The sequence below is a fragment of the Pinus tabuliformis genome, chromosome 3_1, assembly GCF_031772625.1.
Source record: "Pinus tabuliformis cultivar Carrire ecotype Pingquan chromosome 3_1, CPIR1, whole genome shotgun sequence".
Classification (NCBI taxonomy): domain Eukaryota; kingdom Viridiplantae; phylum Streptophyta; class Pinopsida; order Pinales; family Pinaceae; genus Pinus; species Pinus tabuliformis.
This window is the reverse complement of record NC_142301.1, coordinates 568,848,417-568,861,132: the sequence shown is the minus strand read 5'-3', so window position 1 is coordinate 568,861,132 and position 12,716 is coordinate 568,848,417.

Here is a 12,716-nt window from a genome sequence, read left to right as displayed (position 1 = left end):
AAAAGTCTTAACCAAAGACATTAAAAAGCCGGGAGAAGCCAAGTTTGCTCGGTGGCAGGCTTTGTTCGCCAACTTTGATTTCGAAGTGGAGCATATTAAAGGGAAAGAAAATTATCTGCCAGATTTTCTCAGTAGAGAATTTATTCAGCCAGCTGAACATGTGATGATAATAGTAACAGAATGGGATCAAGGCCAACAAAAAGAAGTGCTTAGAACAATTCCAGATAATCTCAGTTGGTCAGAATACAAAGAAAGTTGGAAGCCCACTTGGCAATTAAGAAATACAAAAGTATTAGATGCTAATCTCCAAGCACACACTGATATATTACATCTAGTACCTGAAAGAAGAGTGTACCCAAAAGGGAGCAGATGGATCCACGATATGGTCTATTCCAACAGCATAAATGCTGTGAGCCAGGCACAAGATGCTCTTCTACATGACTTTCATGATTTGACTATGATATGGTCACATGGGGGAAGCAGAAGTGGAGCCTATGAAAGATATTTTTCAATAAATCGAATGAGGAACACTTCTTGGCCTTTTCCAACACATAATGCAACACTATGGCTCGGAAAGGACCCCAGCCTCATCTTTCCAGACACAGTCTATGATTTTGACATCTATAAAAGATTGTGGTGGGACATATTAAATAAAGACAACAAAGAAGAAACCCACTACACCAAGATAAAGTTTCGGACCACAGGAATCATGCAACAAAACCAACAAAGTGATTGGATGCGAGATTGGTGGACTGATTATGGTATGAACAGAACAGGCATAGATCTTGTTTAACATGAATAATATGTTAGAATGGGTTGTGATATATTTTTTGAACACAATATTCCTAATTTCTTCCATTCTCCTCATGAGACCATTAAAGACATGTTTTCTCTCCCAGATCATTATCCCCTCCGAGATAATGAGGTGATAAAAGAATATATGAACAAACATCACCAATGGCTTATTCTCACAAAAATTAAGCATCAAATTATGTTAAATAAGCCTATGATTGTGAGAAGGATTTTTACCAAGGCTTGGGACGAAAATGTGTATAAAAAATTTCAATTTCCCGAAATTACAGTTTTTGAACTTATTTTTGGTTACCGTGGACTTGTTCGAAAAAGTATCCACAATGTAAAAATGATGCTGAGTCACAAGGACAATTTGTGACTAGATTTTCCCTTGGGATTTTCCTGTTCAAAAAGCATCCACTTTGTACATTTTATTCTCTGTAGATTTGTAATAATCTTCAGTGATGAGACTCGGAGCACTTCTCCGACTTCTGGTGTGCTTTGAGCCACATCTCGTGATCTGACAGATTCCTTCAGTACCAAGTTTGTCATCCTGATGGTTGGATGCTTGTCCCCTCCTTTACCTATATAAGAAAGGGAGTAAAGCTGATTTGGGGCATTCAAAGTTTGAAGAGTTTTAGGGTTGAGAGATTTTCCTGCTCTGCAACTGCGGACTGCGGTATGATCTGTTTGCATCATGAAGAAATCTCAAAGTCTTAGGTGATCTAAGAAGCCTGCGCATCTGTGTGTTCGGCACAGGTGAGAACCTAAAGTGGCCAAATCTATAGAGAGTCTATCTTTATGAGTATTAAGAGCAATGTTCAAAGACTCAGTCTGTGATCTCGCCATGTAGCCTCCAGTAAGCTATCTCTTAGCTGAGTAGCTAAAGTCTAGTAAACGTGAACACAGTTTATCTTAGGATTGAACAGATTGTAATCTTTCTGTAATCCATTTCTAAAATAATATAAAAGAGTGTTATCTTGTTTCCGCATCTGAGTACTTGTGCTTTATCAATGATCTGTTGAGGTAGTATCTACTTAAGTTACTCTGTATTGAAGTTCGCTAGAGGTTCGCCAACGCACAAAAGGGATGCCAGACCATGTAAGGTGAGGAAGCCGTTGGAGAAGGTCGACAGTGCGAGAAATGTGCTAGTAGGTTCATGTATGGGTTCGTGTAAATCAGAGTAAAGTGGCAAAAGTAGAGAAGAGACTCAACAAGGCCTAGCAGCTGTGTTGTTGTTGCAAGCTTCATCGAAGCCCCTGTGTAAAATTGTGGAGAGTAAAGTGGCAAAAGTAGAGAAGATACTCAGCAAGGCCTAGCAGCAGTGTTGTTGTTGCATAAACTACAGATCGTTATGTGTTTTGGGACAAATAAAAAATTAATATACAATTAGCTCACGGATAAGAATAAGGATACAGCATCTCTCCATATCATGTGGCTACTCTATGGTAGTTCAGTGGCGATTTGTGAGAATCAATATTTAGTGGATTGATTTGTTAAATTCTTTTCAAATTTTGAAGATTTAATTCATTTTTATGGGTGTTGGTTTTTGTTTTTTTTTAAATAAAAAGGGTAATGAGATAGGTTAACATTTGAAAATTATTTAGGCCAGGGTATAGCTCTTTATAAACCATTAGTATGTTATTTAGTGCGTTTGGTGTTTTTTGGATTCATGATGATGTGATAGTATGTATTTACAAATAATGGTAAGTGATGTTTTGGTTATTGGTAGTTGACAAATGAGTTATCATAAGCATAGTCATATAAATTAAATGTTTAGTTGATAAATGAATTATGATAAGCATAGCCATGTATATTAAATGACTAGTAAATATAGATAGATAGCTATAATAAGTATTAAAATATGACATCATAATATATCTCACATTGCTAAGATTAAAAAATATCATAAAAATTAAGTAAATTATAACTTTATTTTAAATTTTTATTATTACTAATTATAAATTAATATATAAGTTAAAAATATATATATAGAGAGAATCTTGGAACAAGATTCTTAACCATAGATAATTTACACCCACTTTAACACGAGATTCTTAATCTGTAAATAAGCTTTGTTACAACACCCTAGCCTAATACCATGGCTTGTCAATACCACATGCCCAAAAAAAACTAACTCACTTCATATGATAGTTGTCCATTTAAATATTTGTAATTAATCAATTTAATTAAAAGGACAAAAAGAGCATAACTACTTTGGAGATAAATCTCAACATCTTATTCATATACTACTATGAATATTCTAGAAAATTTTGTGAAGGTTAAATCACCAAAATCCACCTAATAATTATTGATAATTAAATTAAAATTCTGAAGCCATATTCTAAAATAGACAAGTGTAATAGGTTTTGGGAATTTTCGAAAAAAAAAAAAAAACATGTAAATAAGATAGAAGGGAAAAATAAAATAAAGGAAAAGAAAAATTGCAAATAAGAGGTTACATTGATTTTGGGCCCTCCATGAGAAGATGTGGTATGTATTCTTATGTATGGGACCAAGGATAGATATGATTACAAACCACATAACCCCATTTAAGGTAGCCTTAGTGATTACTACTAGGGGGATATTGGTTTCCTTACAAATATTAACTAGGTTGTAACTACTATTCATCCTAGAGAAAGACCTAAACCTACTTCTAATTGACTAAGAGCTCATATTTATTAAGCATAAGAAAACAAGTTAAAAACCCAAGACGCAATGGCATTTGACAAAAAATGAGAGCCTAACCCCCTATGGATCACTAATGGGTCTTTTTAGCTACCTTGGGTTTCCTTGAATAATGGTGATGAGTCAACCCACATTCATGGATAAAAGCTATGGATCAATGTCCTCATTGCCAGTTGACCATTAAGTTACGATAGGTTTTACCATATTTAAAAAAAGGAAGTTTTTACTTGGTTGACTATAGTTAAGCATGTGGATATTAACTTAGCAGGGATGATAGTCATGTGAGGAACATACTTATGGGCACATAAAATACACATTTTCATATCTTCATGTTTTGGGGAATAGATTAGAATTAATATGATCCCTAGCTAGAAAATAAGAGGTAAAACTAATTTTGGTTGTTTGACTATACTTATGGAGTGTAGTTGTTAACTTAGTAGGGGTAAAAAATTAGGGAGGAATCTACTTAAGCCTAGTTTCACATAACCTAATGATTCACCTTATTGTGAGTTAGAATCATTTAAATATCATGGATGATCCATCTCTAATTCAACATCAAGTATATTATATTTACCTCTACTGAAAAAGGATACCCAAAGTGTTTTATGATTATGTTCCTTAGTCAAATGAAGGATATTTTCGTGAGTCTTCATCTACTCCTATCGTCCCATTTTTTGTGGTGAGAGAAATCATCCATTATCATTGACTATTAATATGTAACTACTCATTGCTTGTTTTTACTCATGTTGTAGATTAGATCATTATATTATCTTTCATCCATATCAATGCTTTTAGAGTGGAAAAATAAAAGAAATCAACTTACTTAGATAGTTTTAGTAGGAAGACCAAGTTTGGAAAATTGGTGTCTAAAACCTTCTAGGGCCATTTTGAGGCTTTAAATGGTGCTTTTAGCAATAATTTATTTATTTATTTTTATATATTTTTTGCTTTAGTTTCATACCACGTGGTGTTGTTCTACACTTGAAAACATTTTCAACGGTGCAATAATCATGTTAATTGGAGTCTGTATGCAAAAGTTATGCCTCCCAAAAGTTGATCTATCATGATTGCTACCATAATATGAGAGGATGCCATGTCAACCTGTGGCACTAATGGAAAGTAGGTTAGCCATGTGAAGGTTAGGAATATAACCCTAGAAAGAAAAAGTTTTTAACTTTATTTGAGAGTTAAGGGAGTCAAACTTAACCCCTAGTTGGATATTGCGCTATGTTATAATTGGGAAACCAAGAGGAAAATGGATTCCATTATATTTGCTTGAATTTATGTTCCATATTAGAGAGGATTAGCTGGGAGTGGGTAGAGAGAGAACAGAAACAAAGGGGGTTTGTGTTATGCGGTGGCCCGTGGACCATATGTCTCGAGTAACTACATAGAGAGTGGCTTCCCCTTTGTAATTGCTTCATTTCCCTTCCAGAACAAACTGAGTAGAGCAACCTCACCTTCTAGTTGGGTTTTCTACTCTAAGGGTTTCTGAGAGTAGTTCATGGTGTTCATTGTGATGGGTTTTTTATTGAGTTTGATCATTCTCTAATTTTCACATTTTATCTATTGTGTGCATGAACAAAAAAAGAAAAATATGGAATCTAAAAGGAAATAACCCTTCATAATATATATTTTGGTTTATTTAAATAGATCTATTATGACGAACTATCTAGTGTAATATCCATGGTAGTTTATAGATCATATTGGTATTACAATAGGATTCTTTCGGATTTTTTTGGAAATTCATAGGGGATCCAAGAAATAGTTTGAGAAGGAACTCATAAAACCCAAGCCATGTCCGAGAAATATATTTATAATAACCCTCAAGTATGAGATATTCTCAAGGGTAGAAGCATAGGTCACATATATCATATGTGTATGAACATCCTTATGGTGACTCTGGAAAACAAGCTTGGAATCGGTCAAGGTGGAGATTCCAACTCAAATGTTTGATGAAAGTGAAAATCATGGGATCAATAAGAACTAGAGGAGGAGTCCAAGGAACAACTCATAAAAGAGAAGTAGATTTTAAGCATCATGAACCATTCACATTCCATCTCCAAGATGGAAGCAAAGGTTGACATCAAGCTATATCAAGGTGAGATTGATGCTTTGAAATTAACTCATTGATTGCAACAGTGAGAGGTTTACTTTAGTGTTCACCACATAATTGAGGAACAAAAAAATAATTTACTCATTTCAAATTAGAGGGTCATCCCTTGAATTGACAATAAATCCACATGGAAATTCTTATAGTAGAGGGGTATCCTTTAGTAACTAGGTGGGAATATTTTAAAACTCTCTTAAAGTCCCAATTATACCCTATCGGGTGAGTAGAGGACCAATTGATATAGTGACATTACTTCAGTGAGAGATAGGAGTAGAGTGTATAGAAGTGTTACCACATAATTAAAGAAGATGGAAAAAATGATGGGTATTTCTCTTCAAAACCCATATGTAGTCCTAAAGTATCTAACAAGTTTACACAACCATCTATAAAAGAAAGTTATGTTATTCAAACCTAGACTTGTGGAAAAGGTGTGTGTGCAAGAACAATTTTTGGAAAACATAGGCAAAAAAAAAGAAAGTGTGGTCAAGCATTTCAAAATAGAATTATCATTGAGAAGTTTCCAAGGAGGGGAAGAAGAACTAGAAATGGGGTAAGGAAAATAAGACAAAAACCACCACACGCTACTAAAAAAATCCTAGCAACCCCTACAATGATTGCAACATCAATGGTCAGATAGAGGAGAAGTGTTAGAAATTACATCTAGAGCTCAACTTGAAGAACCATAAGAAGGATACAAAGAAGAAAAATATCATAGCCACATATTTGAGTAACTGGATGGAAAAAAATTTCGACATGGATGATAATATTATATACACATTAGTGTAGAAGTAGGTGAACCTTAGTATCCTTCGTCAAAGGGAAGAGAAGGAGATGACCAAAATATTCCACATAAAGATACATGTCAAGAAGGAAAAGATTGATTTTATATTCAACTTAGGTTCACAACCAAATAAAATAGTAATGGATATGGTCAACAAACATGGATCATCGTCATCAAAACCCATATTCATAGGGATGGGTCAATGAGGAGGTATAGATAAATGTAACTAAACAATGTCAATTTGAATTTGATATCAATGTTGGTTTTATTGATGGAGTAGAATTGCATGTAGTTCCACTTAATGTATGTATATTTTTGTTTGATATTTCCTATATGTACACGAGGGATGCAATATTAACATAGAGAGTTAGATAGTACAACCTCATTAAGTACAAAAAACCCTTCATCACCAACATGCACAAGGGAAAGTCAAATATTTTACTGGTAACTCCTATCAAAATGAAAAAATGATTAGTTCTATCAAGAAATATGTTCTATTGTCTAGTGAGGAGTTAATAAGGGAAAAGGCATCCTTGGAGAGTTGTACTACTAAATAGAGATATCAACTAGAAGATTTTCTATAGGCATATAATGGAGTGTTCTAAGAGCCTAAAGAGATACCACCCAAGAGAGAAATGAAGCATGAGTTATAATTGCAACTTGATTCTCCATAGGTAGTCTATTTAGAAAGTAAGTGAAGTGAAGGAGAAGTCGTTGCAATATGGTGTGATTTGACCAAGTACCTCACCTTGTGGGTTCAACATCATAATTTTCCTAAAGAAGGATGGGACTTGAAGAATGTGCATATTATTAAGTGTTAAAAAATATTACACTTAAGAATAGGTACCTCCTTCCTAGGATTGATTATCTATTAGATTAGTTGTAGAAAGAAAAATGTTTCAACAAGCTAGATTTAAAATCAGGGTATCATTAGGTGCAAGTCAAGGAAGAGGACACCTTAAATACCACCTTTGAAACTAGACAAGGTTTGTACGTGTGGTTAGACATGTCATTTTGTCTATGAAATGCACCAAGCACATTCACGATAGTAATGAATGATGTATTGCACCCTTATCTATATTAGGACATTATCACTTTGTTTTATATATGTTATATTTCTTATTGGTGATTTGTTTGTTAAACTGAAAGTGTGATTATTTTATATGTATCCCTAAAGAAGATGCTAGAGGAGTAGATGCTAAGGATGGCAAGGGAATTGGAAGGAAGAGTGGCCATTGCAAGTACATCTAGGGGGATTGGCATGGATATTACCTCCATTTGGAAGAGAAAGAAGTCAAAGTGGTTATACATTAATCCTCCAACCAAGCCACCTCAGAGGAGGTGGCTTCCATAATCTATAACTTGGATTCTTTAGGTGATGGTGTTCAGGAAATTATCTATAGAGCTGATGTCACCTAGCCCTCCTAGGTTACCTAGTTATCTAACTTCGATAAGAACATATTTGGCCCCTCCATATTGTGATAAACAATGCATGAGCAGTAGACTCAAACTATTCCACCCTCACATAGAACTCCAATGAAAAGTGGGAAAATATTTTCCAAGTGAAATATAGAGGAGCATTGTTGTTTACCAAATAGTCTTCCAAGAGGTTTGTCTGGGGGGTTGCCGACATCGAGGCTTAATACATACACATCGAGCAAAGCAACCATAGAGATGATGATGAGAATTCTAGTGAAAGAGTTAAGGGGCACTCATATTACTGCAAATTGTGTGGACCTAGGCTATGTTGCCATATATATGCTCTTTTCAGAGAGAAGTAAGGTCGTGGTGGAAGCTATAACTAAATCCAATTTTTTTGAGTGATTGGTAAGGGTGGAAGATGTGTCTCTAGTGGTTTCCTTCTTGGAAAGTAATGAAGGAAGATGGGTTAATGCCCAGGTTGTCTGGGTTAATGGAGGTTGAGTTTAATTCATAGAACAAGATGGATTTTATCCATATATATACACACACTTAGTTTATATTATTATATATTGTTGGGGTTATAATGCATCAAGTTCACACCTATGTTTCAAGAAGTCACTCAATAGTTTTGTTCATAATAGAAAGTAAAGTATTCCAACAATTGTGTTTTTAATGAAGAAGGCTTCTAGTTTCACACTAGTTAACTTTTGGATTCCAAACTAGGCTATTTGTGAGGAGGTGTATAGTGTGTACTACACTTAATATGAAACGAAAATATTATAGGGAATTTAATTGATTTCATACCATTGAATTTAAAGTTATTTAAAATAGACTATATAATTCAGATACAAACTATTAAATACAAATGCCTTGTGAGTATTAAATCCAAATACCTTGTAATATGGTGTTGAACGGGATCCTAAATAGCATTTTTTCGACCACTTTAAAGAATAATCATTAATGCTTCTAAATTTGAATATAACTTCTTAAACAAATAGGTCCTCCTAAGACTCGAAAGCTTTCTAAAATTGATATGAAAAAATTGTTTACACCAATGAAGAATTCTTAGAGTTATTATTGAAAAGGTAAATATAAAAGATGCCAAATTATTGCAGGGCTTTTATTATTCAAAATAGAATTAAAAAGGTTATTTAACAAGTGTTTCGTGTCGCATAGTTTAAATATTAAATTTTGAAAGCTATGAACCAATTCTTATATTTGAACAAGGACTACAAAATAGGGTAGCTCAATTGGTGATTACCTTTTCTATGTAAACCATAAAATTCAAAGCCTTATGGGTCATTCCAACAAAGAAAATAAACATTCTTAATTCATAAAATTCATATATGTCATTACTTAGACACACCAATTAAGCAAACAAGTTTTAGATTCTTTATATTGAATTTTTTCTCTTGCTCTCTATATGTATGAATTAATAATATATAGTATAATGGTTACAATAATGCTTTTAACAATATTTTGATTTTTGAATCAAGAATATAATTGTTTTTGGAAAAAACAATTTAATTAGTACAATAAATATTTTTATTTATAAATATTTTATAAACAAGAATGTGGAAATATTTTCTTATTCGTTAAAAATTAAAAAGATATTTTTCTTCATTCAAGATAAAAATAAAAATAAAATATAGAATAGAAACCTTATTTAACAAACAAAACAAAATATAATATAATTAATTCGAACGTTCTATGCTTTATATGTATCTAAATTGTTTAAGTTGTTTAATGCCAGGAATTAAATTTTCCAATGGGCGAGACAGTGCAAATGGAGAGGCAAGGATAATATAGCTAGTTAGAACCAAAAATATGTTAGTAAAAAATTGAGAGGAAAAAACTAAGATACGCCAAAAATATGTTAGTAAAATTTTGAGAGAAAAAAAGCAAGATACAAAATTGTTGGCAAAGAGCTCTCCACTTGAGCCACACGGTCAAATTCAAGCTAGGTTAGTGGTGGTAAACTGGGACCAGTTTTCTCCCCTATCCCCTATGCCAACGTAAAAAGTCAATGAGTAGTGAAAGTATTGCTAGTGGAATATACTTTTTTTTATTGAATTTTATAGGAGGATTTTTATTAAGTTTGAAATTACTTTTTTGGTATTTTTTGTTTTAATTTAATTCAATTTAATGATTTTAAGTTTTATTTTAAAAATTTAATGATTTTAAGTGAGATTGTGATGATTTAAAATGTATTTTTTATCATATAAATAAATTCAACCTTCTAAAAAATTTTAAAAATATTTGAATTGTGTAATAATGAATAATGTTTTAATTATTTCATTATAATTCAATGATATGATTTTTAATAAGATCTCAAATATTCTATGTCTTAAATTGTATTATTAAACGTAGAAAATGTCCCAAAAATTCTATGTTTTAAATTGTATTTTTACAAGCAGAAAAATGTCATTGAAAATACATGAAATATTTAGACCATATTGCATCAACAACCCAAAACTATGATTTTTCCTATTTCATAGGAGATTAGTTAAAATCGCTTTGAAATTTTTTTATCAATATTTTTTTTCTTAATTTTTTTTCAGAATTTTGAAAAAATATAATTTAAAACTTTTGCATCTTTATAATAGAAAATTTTATTTCTAAATTTAAAAACATAATTTAGAGAATGCAATGTTAAGATTTTATAAGAAATAATTTTTAATTAAAAAATAAAATAATTTTAAATTATTAAATTTCCAAAAATGTCTTGCATTTTTGAAAGAATTAAATCTACTTTACATTAAAAATATTATTTAAAGAATAGAAAATTATAATTATAAATTTACGCCTAAGAAAATAAAAATCATTTTAAAAGCACAAGTGAGTGAAATGTTTAGATTTGGTTGTGGTTTATCGAGCAACAATAGTTCCCTGCCCAAAGGGCTGGCAGGGACTATAGTAATCGGTTTTCAGCTTTGCATTATTACTAGCACAAAAACTAAAGTTATCTAATTCAATTTAAATTAATGTTTTATATTTATATCTTATAAAGGACTTTTCATCTGCTTATGAGCTTCATCCCGTTGTTATTTCAACCAATACAACAACTTGGAGGTCTTATTAGTCCTGCAGTTTTTTTAGTGTGTTATACGGTGCTTAGTATAAAGTTCGGAAATGCGTTGTGCGGTGTTCTCCCCAGATAGCCAAAGTCTGATTCCCCGCTGAAGCTTTCCCATCTTATTTGGCCTCTTCCCGAGGCGGAAGAGGCCCGAACATAGGTTAAATTGCTATTTAGGCCCAGTTCATTATGGCTGACCGTCAACGGTCTCGTGTTAATGCTAGCATTAATTCGTTAATTCGTATTATCTGCAAACAGGTATATGCTAAGGTTGCAGGGTATGCTACGGTTTGATCTTAACAGGTGTTGTGCAGGTGTCCGTACCCTGCACTAGCTGACTGCAACTCAGTGTCTGTCGCATGATCCTCATCAACAGGTGCATCGCATGTAACATAGCATCAATGCGAAGTAGGAACTAAGGTTCCGTAGGGTAAGCCCCGTCCCGGGGGACTATGGGTAATATATCCTCTCAGGCAGGAAGGGAGAAGGCAAGCAGCAAGATAGGTTTGATCGTAGGCATTCAGTCAGGGGGAAAGGTCGAAGCGTGTCTTCCGGGTGATGGACATCAATCTTATTTTAGACATGAACACGCTACACGGACATCAATCTTATTTTAGACCTGAACACGCTACACCCACTCAGCAGAGTCCGGCCCTTGGCTTCTTGTGGGTGGCATGGGGGTATAGATAGGCTACGGCTGGTAGGGATCCCCAATATCAACGCCTCTGACCAATGTGCATATGGAGCAGCAAAACCCCCACAGGGAAGGCAATGGCAGGCCTGTTCTAATACTCACAAGCTGCATACACTGTTTTGATGGATGAATACAGATTTGCCGATTTAACAAGTACAGAGCTCATTTTTTTCATACAGCGTGAACCTGGGTGGACGGCGGCTTGGGGCATACCGATGTGTACGCAGGGAAGGAAAGAGGAGAAGGTAGAGCCTGACGCTAGGATTTCTTGGCCTTCGTAGGCAGCACTCAAGGCTTTATGCTCCAGGATGACATACACAGAAATCCAGATTCAGAGCTACGGATGTTTACCTGAAGTTTGGAGAGCTTTGCAACAAGCTCTTACAACAGGACGGATGGAAGAAACAGTTCGGGAGCAACACTGAGACAGAGGGTTCTGAGCAGGCCTTTGCGGCCAATTTCAAAGGCAAAGGAAAAGGGGCCAAGAAGAAAGGGCAGCACAGCGGGGAGGATGGCTCCCAGGGACAGAAGACCATTTGTCATTATTGTGGCAACACAGGCCATATGAAGAAGCACTGCAGAAAACAGTTCGCTGACCAGAAAACCAACCAGGGAGGGCCTTAGCAGAAGGCTCATGTCATAGAGCACACAGAGGAGGAGTCAGTCTTGTAAACAACCACTATTCTGCGAAAAGATGAAAAAAATAGGGCTTAATGTGTTCTGCTCATCTGGGAGTGTTGGCAGCTGGATGAGACAAACCTAGAAGGCCATGAAATTGAAAAACTGGTGCATGTGCAGTGGATAGTTGGATTATCCTTCTGCCTCCTATATTGACATATGACCATGATACAATGTTAAGTGGCATGGTTTAGTGCCTCCATGCTATCCCACAGAGAAGGAGGCGAGCCATGTGGCCCTGCTATCCCACTGAGAAGGAGGTGAGCAGGGCCCACATGGACGTGTTTTAATTTTTAGTTTTCCAAGAGCTTCGTTCCCTTTTAATGTTAAATTACATCACTAATATACCCTCTTTGGTCATTTTAGATTATACTTCTTTTACTCGTGTACAACTACCTGGTCTGAGCCGAGAGGGAATCATACTGTATAAATATATGGTGAGCCATTCTCCTTCCTTTTCTTTTAAGGCACA